The sequence below is a fragment of the Cinclus cinclus genome, chromosome 2 (assembly GCF_963662255.1).
Source record: "Cinclus cinclus chromosome 2, bCinCin1.1, whole genome shotgun sequence".
Lineage (NCBI taxonomy): Eukaryota > Metazoa > Chordata > Aves > Passeriformes > Cinclidae > Cinclus > Cinclus cinclus.
The window spans coordinates 16,349,499-16,356,010 of NC_085047.1; positions in this window are offsets into that span (position 1 = coordinate 16,349,499).

Below are 6,512 nucleotides of genomic sequence, written 5' to 3' on the forward strand. Positions count from 1 at the left end.
AGCCATGAGCAGCTGACTGCAGTGTGTTGGGCCCTGGCTACTCTTCATGGGACACTGGTGGTCAGTAGCCAGCACCCTCAGGGGAGGAGGAGGAGGAAACGGAGCAACAGGCACCGTGGCCACACTAACTGCAGCTGAACCAGGGGAACAACCCGTGCTGGGAACAGTCACCCCTGCACAGAAGAAGGAATCCAAGACAAAATCAGTTGTTAGTGAGAGATGGCAAAGTGTCTTGTCTGTGGAAAGACTGTCCGAGGACCTGCAGCAATTTAAAGACTACTAGCAGTGATTAAAAGAAGTGTCCCACACCCCACCAATTGAGCCTGGAGTCTCTGTTACTGGGAGCAGCAACCTCCTGCTTGAGAGAGGGTGAACACCATGAGTAACCTGTGGTTTTACCTCCATGATTATGGAGAGGACGTGAAGAAGAGGGATGGAAAACCCACCTCTGCCCTGGCAGCACAAGTACATGAGCTAATGGGAAGAACATAATCCTTGAAGAAATGCCTCAAGGAAAATGCCTTTCCAGTTTCCTGTGGGCAAGTGCTCAGACACAATAGGAAGGCTGATGTTACTTTTGATCCCGTTGAAGGATTCCAGTTCCTGTTTACCATAAGTGAGCAGTGAGTACCATGACCAGAACTAGAAGGACCCTGTCTCCTGCCAGGTGGAGGATAGGGACAATCTGATAGCCTGGCTTTAATGATATATTGGATATAAGGCTTTAATTGACAATGGTGCACAAAGGACTCTGATGCCATCAAAATATGCAGAATCCTTCAGTATTTCTGGGGTGAAAGAGGGATGCCAACAGTGACTGTGCTGGAAGCTGAAGTGAGCCTGACTGCAAACAAATGGCAGAATCACCCCATTGTGATTGGCCCAGAGGCCCTGGACATCCCGGGCATGGATTACCTCAGGAGAGGGTATTTCAAGGACCCAAAAGGACATAATTGGGCTTTTGGGATAGCTGCTGTGGACATGGGAAATTAAACAGCTACAACTCACACAGAAAAATGTAAAGAAGGAATTGCTGGACTCACCCTTCTCCTCACTGCCTATCAGTGTACCACAAACACTGGGGCTATGCACTCTTCTTGCCAGCTGTATGTAGGGTCTCCTACAGTCTGGTGAGTCCACCTGCCAATTTGAAATCTCCAAAATCCCCCAGAGTAAGGTCCTAGAACAAAAAGAAAGGGCTGGGCATCACCCTCCACTTGCAGCCTGTGCACACCCTGGTGCTATTCCGTCTCCTTCTCTATGTCATTTATCATTCTTACCCTCTTACAGACCCAAGATCCCTAACAGTTTATAACTGCTCCCACATAACAGTATCACAACAAAAAGCTCGTGCTTTTACCTTCCTTGTCATTGTTGCTCAGCTCCACGTGATGGCGGCAGTGTAGTTGCAAAATATGTAAATGTCCTGATTCTCTAGAGGGAATGAAGTGTGCACATCCCAAGCTGAAATTGTCAGTGCTGGCGAAAATCAGTGTGTCAGGACAGAAAATTTGTCTGGCCTTCAGATTCCATTTGCAACCCAAAATTCATATCATGGTCTAGAAGCATTCACTCCCTCTTATGGCTGGTAAACTGCTGTTTCCTGGGAAGGAAAACCTGGAAAGCCAGTGGTTTTAAGTGCTGATCATAGGCTGCCCACTGGAGGTGAAGGCCAGCAACAGGCTTTCCTGCCTGGCACCTGTTGTGTTGGAGCAATCCTTGGACATACTCAATTTTTGAGCTTAGCCTGAAATTTCCAAAGTGGGGTCCAAGAACTGAGTGACAGGACCATTCCTTTGGAAATAAAGAACATAGTGCCAGTGTTGCTGGTGCAGATCACAGGCTTCCAAGGAGACATAAAGGCCAGCAAGATCTTCCTGTCCTAAAATGTTTTTTGTATAAGCAACCTTTGGATGTGTCCAAAATTGCAGGAGGTATCCTCAAAGAGAAAAACAGTTATTTTACATGAAGGAAAGCACCTAGACCATGCATTTCACTAGGAGACAATTTAGCCAGGGGAGGTAAAGACCAGCAACCCTTCTTCCCTTTGCAGTTTGGATGAATTTGTCAAGAGGTAGTGTCCCGAATGTGAATCGCATTACCTTTCCTTGGAAATATAAACAAGCTCATCCTGCACGTGATTGTCTGTCCAGTGAAGGTAAAGACCTTTCTGTCCTGGCACCTTTCTCTCTTAGATCAATCCTAGGACAAATTCAGTATTGGAGTGGTAGGCAAGTTTTGGCTGTAAGCTCCTGGAAAAGGATGGCTGTGCTTTTACCTGGGAAGGAAAGCACCACGTGCCAGTGTGGCAGCTGCAGAGGAGAGGCTGCCTCACAGAGGTAAAGGCCAGCAACCACTTTCTGTTCTGGAACCTCTTGTGTGGGACCATTTCCTGGATGTATTTGACTGAGCAGAGGTATCCAAATTTGTAGGAGGGAGAGAGAAAGGGGGTGAAGCAGCCCTCCTGGGAAAGGAGAGCACCTTGCCCCAGTGTTTTTTGTACACATGGTAGGCTGCCCAGGCAAGATAAATGACAACAAAACCTTTTTTCTTGGGACTTTTCTTTTTTTTTTTTTTTTTTTTTTTTTTTTTTTCGGAGAGAGTAATTCTGTGCCTTATTTAATTTTGAAGACTGAATTTAAATTTTGCATATGCCCTCCAAAAAGTGAAATGGTAGTGTCTTTCCTTGTGAATGAAAATATGTAGCCCCAGTGGTGGCTGAAGTCAACAGGCTGCTCAGGAAAGCTAAAAGCCAGTAAGTTTGTTCTCATGGGGCCTCCTGTATAGCCTCAATTTTGATATGAAGGTTAAATTTAAATTTTAAAATATAAATGTATTTAAATTTTGGATGTGGGCTCCAGAAAGTGGTTGAGACTGCCTTTCCTTGGGCAGAAAAGCACTAAGCTGGCAGTATTGATGGAGCAGATGACAGTCTGCCAAGGAGAGAGAAGGACTCGTATCAGCTTTGTGTTCTGGCATCTTTTATTTGGGAGCAATCCCTGCATGTCTTTAATGATGGTGCTCAGATTCAAATTTTGGAGGAGATATTCCGAAATTTATGGCAGCACATTCACCTTTGCAAGGAAAGCACTTAGTCCTCATGGTGGTGGTGCAGGTAAGAGCTGTCCAGGAGAGGTAAAGGCCAGCACAAACTTTCTGTCCTGGCACCTTTTGTTTGGGCTCAAAGCCCAGACGGATTGCTTTTTGGAGGTGGTAACCAAATAGGGGATGTTGTCACCTGAAGACTATGAGTAAGTAATTTATTTTGATGTATCTGGTTTAATAACCATGATCTTCCAGGACAAAGACAAATTCCCCACCAACACTGAGACTATTGTACATTCCTTCCCAAAGAAAAGTAGTGACATCCTATTTCAGAATCCCACCTCTTGAATTTGCAGCTGAGCTCCAAAATTGAGTATGTTCAAGATTTTCTCCCACACATAAGGTTCCAGGAGAAAATCCTCTTGCTGGCCTTTATCACCCCTGAGTGATCTTTTCTCTGCAGCAGCAATACTGGAGTTAGTTCTGTTCCATCCCTGGGGGAAGTGCTGTCATCCTCTTTCAGGAAACTAACTCTGAAAATTCCTTCAAAACTCATTATATTCAAGGATTGCTCCTCCACAGAAGGTTCCAGGACAGAAAGCTGTTGCTGGCCTTTACCTCCATCAGACACTTGATCACCTAGAGCACCCCAACTGTCAAAAAGTGCTTTCCTCCCCCAGGAAAGGTACTGTCATCCTCCTTCAGGAGCTCATTTACCAGTTCTGCAGCCTACCTGCAGAATTACAGAATACATCCTGAATTGCTCTCACACAAAATGTGCCAGGATGGAAAAACCCTTCCTGAGCCTTTACATCCTATGAACAGCCTATCATCTGCATTGCCAGCACTGGGAGTATGTGCCTTCCTTTCCAAAGAAAGCTACTGCCCTACTTCTTCAGAAGCCCCTCCCCTAACTTTGGATACTAGCTCCAAAACTGAATACAAATGGGGATTGCTGTCATAGGAAAAGTGCTAGAAGAGAAACCTATTGTTGACTTTTATATTCCCTGGCTACCTCCCATTTCCAACACTGAAAGTGGGATCAGGCTCTGTCCTTTCTATGGTTAGGTATTGTCTTTCTTTTTCACAAGAGCTTCTCTGAAAATTGGAGCCAGGCTCCAACATATCCTGGATTCTTTCAGTCCTGAATACATCCAAGACAGAAAGTTGTTGCTGGCTTTTACCACCTCTGGGCAGCCTTTCATCTGAATCACCAACACTGGCACTATGTGCATTCCTTTCCAAGGAAAAGGTGCTGTCATTCTCTTTCATGAGCTCAACACTGAAATGTGAAGCTGAGCTCCAAAACTAAACATGTCCAGGGACTGCTCCCACACAACAGTTTCCAAAGTATTTCTGGGCATCTCATCTGCACCACCAGCGCTGGGGGGCTAAGTGGTTTCCTTCCTAAGGAAAGGTAACTTGATCTTCTTTCAGGGGTCCACTCCAGAATCTTGACACCACACCCAAAAGGTATGGGATGGCTCCTACACAAAAAGTGCCAAGAAAGAAAGTTGATCGTGGCTGAGAATTGCCATAGGCACCCTGCAAATCTGCACTACCAACACTGGAGCTGGGTGCTTTCCTTCCCAAGGAGAGGTAGGTAATGTAATCCTCTTTCATGAGTCGACCTCCAAAATCTGGTTATCTCCCCCAAACTGGAATAGCACTGGGGATTGCTCCCACAGACACAATGCCAAGAGAGAAAGACATTGCTGGCCTTAACCTCCCTTGGGCAACCCATCATCTCCACACCAACACTGTGCCAAGGAAAGGCACCATCATCCTCCTTCAGGAGCCCACCACACATCACAGTATTTTCTCCCTCACTTGCAATGACAGCCTGCATAAGAAACTTTAATGCAAGTGATTAATTTGCCTTTTACAAACCTAGAAACTCAGAGCTGAATAGTACTACATGAAAACCTGAAGAGTTCACAAAGGGAGTCACATACACAAAATCTTACTTTTTGAGGTCAACACAGATGTTCTGCCTTTTTAGGGCAGAGACAGCTCCCAGTTCTGTCCTTAATGCACTGCTAGAGATGGATGGTGGGAGCTGGTTTGAACAGGCACAAACCCTCTGATGGCAACTTTAAGGGCATACAGCCCCAACACTTATTTTACTTAAAAGTCTCTTGCTCTGTACTCACAACAGATCTGAGCTACACTACACAATTCCTGCCAGCCTGGGTTGTAGCAGAAGGGAAACACCTAAAGGACAAAGCCTCCAAAAGAATGTCCCCACACACAGTTCTGTTGTTGCCCATCAGTCTGAGATTTCCAAGCAGTCAAGAGTCCAGATTTTTATGTAAGAATTTGTAAGTCTACCACAAAGCTGAAACAGCAGATTTTACAAATGAGAAGACCAAGATAAATTCTGGCATTCTGTATAGCACAAAGCACAGAACTTCATTCAGTCCTTCATCTGCTATTTTCATTTGCATGTAAAAGGTTTACTGTAATTCTTGTAGAAAGAGGAAAAAGGACATAAAAGCACAGGAATTGTCAGTGTCTTTAAAGTCCTTATAAAAGCCTGTGAAACAATTCACAGGACAGATGTTCAACAAGAACAATGACAGGTCCATAGGCTTTTTGGGATAACATCTGGATAGATGCATGTTAGCAGTTTCTTGGTTTTATGGGTAAGCAGGACTGATTTACTTCAGAGACCAGAATAAGAGTCTGAAAATTATAGGTACCTTTAAAGACTCCCACACCACATGTGAAAAATGGACCTGCCCAACAGACAGTTGTCAGTGATATTTCCCAAGCTCCCATGGTCTGCTGTTAATACAAATCTAGGGATTCTGTGACTTCTGTTGTCTTTTATCCCTACACCTGTCCCCTGGTTTTTAACCATCTACTTTGTTAAGAGTAGTAATTTCACACAGTTGCTGATTATCTTGCATTCAAGTAAGTGTTGCAAATATGGGTAGTTATAATTACAATGACCAATTATGTCACTATACCAACCAACAGTGTTATAACATCTGCATTTAAATACCTTCGCTGCTGATTTAATACACCATTTTTCACTGCCACTCAGAATTATCTGACAGGCCTGTATAAGTGCAACCTGGTGAGGCTCCACCTGAAGGACTTTAGAAGATCCTGCATTAACACAAATCAAGTGTATTTTTAACAAGAATCAAAGTAACAGGAATGAAAATTCAGAGCAGTAGAGGCTGTTCCCTGAAAATCTCTTTCTTATTTCCTAGAAATGTTGCCAGGCTGACATGAAATGTATCTTCTGAATTATCACCACTGGGCCAATAAATAAAATTGCAATATGATTTCGAACTTCTGAGTCTCTCTCATCACCAAATACTTTTAAACAAAATCACGGCAGTTCACCTGAAAGCTTGAGATTTATAGCCTTTAACAAGTTAATGAAGTTGAATAGATAAAAGCTCTGGGGTTCTATTTTGATTACCAAGTCTTGTTTCTTCCCAAGTCTCTCCCCT